Here is a 1,098-nt window from a genome sequence, read left to right as displayed (position 1 = left end):
TTTGTTTTTTGTTTTGTTTACTGTTATTTTTATAACAGCAAAGGGCATCTGTAGCCTTCTCTTCCTCCAGAGTTGTAGCAGGTCTCCTGATTTGTCCACAGGTGTATCTTTTATCCTTTTGTTGATGCTCCACTCTTTCTTTGATCCCCCCATTTGTCCCACACACTGAAATAAATGAGAGAGTAAGTCATTAGAACCCACTCTTTTAATTAGTTAGACTCTCTTCACACTCCAGCTTGGACCCTGAGCAACTAAGCCAGCTCCCACATTGCCTCCAAGATTTACAGCCCAGGGTGGTAGCTATAAATAGCCCACTTCTATCTACACTTAACGTTTCAAAAAAAAAAAAATTGGAATGTTGCGGTAGATAAAGTCAGATGTGAGCTTTGGTGAGGAATGAATGTAATTCTGGTAGGACAGCTACCCAACCAGCTGCTAGATTGAAAATATTAAGAGGAAATAAAATGTGAGCCTTGGATCTCCATTTCTACTCCATCATAAATCTTGAAACCTACGGCTTTAATATCATTTATTTCACACAGTCCTTCCGTGCCTCAGATCTTAGCTCTTCTTCCAGGATGTAGTGAACAGCGATTTACTTACTGCCATCTTGACTGTCTAAAATATGTCATGCACTATATTACCTCTAATTCTCTAGTTCTGTATTTTTTAAATGAGGAAACTGCATCTCAGTATGGTGAATTAATGTGCCCAGATTTCCCTGTACAGTCAGTCATGGGGTCCGGGCTTCAAACCCAGACCTTCCTGACTGTAGAGTCTGCTCACTTTGCAGGGTGTTTCGCTGCTTATCCTCATCATGTGAGCAAGCCAGCTCTGTATCCAGGTGGATGATTTCATAAATGGTCCTTGCATCATCTTTGGTATCTGTTGCAGCTCTCTGCCTATTCACAGGCTCCTCCTTTCCTCAGGTCAGCTTTCCTCACTCATCCCTCCACCTTTTGGGAGGTGGCCTTCCTTGAAGCCATTATGTCATTTAAAGTGCTCTTTGCAGTAAGGGCTAAGTGTGCTTAGAGCTGGCTTTGTTTATTATAAAATAGTCAGTTTTTATGCAAAGTATAAAGTAATGGCAGGCTTTAG

General features: G+C 41.3%; 1 long non-coding RNA gene across 1 annotated transcript; it reads right to left on the bottom strand.

Annotated features, from left to right (window-relative positions):
- On the bottom strand, nucleotides 1-791 carry LOC140697572 (uncharacterized). Its single transcript, XR_012074724.1, has 2 exons — nucleotides 554-791; nucleotides 1-165 (listed from the first exon to the last, which is right to left on the bottom strand). It is a non-coding gene; the product is annotated as an uncharacterized lncRNA (long non-coding RNA).
- Nucleotides 792-1,098: the final 307 nt, after the last annotated feature.

Source organism: Vicugna pacos, chromosome 7, assembly GCF_048564905.1.
Source record: "Vicugna pacos chromosome 7, VicPac4, whole genome shotgun sequence".
Lineage (NCBI taxonomy): Eukaryota > Metazoa > Chordata > Mammalia > Artiodactyla > Camelidae > Vicugna > Vicugna pacos.
The sequence above is the reverse complement of the archived record's forward strand: the minus strand, read 5'-3'. Positions and strand labels throughout refer to the sequence as shown.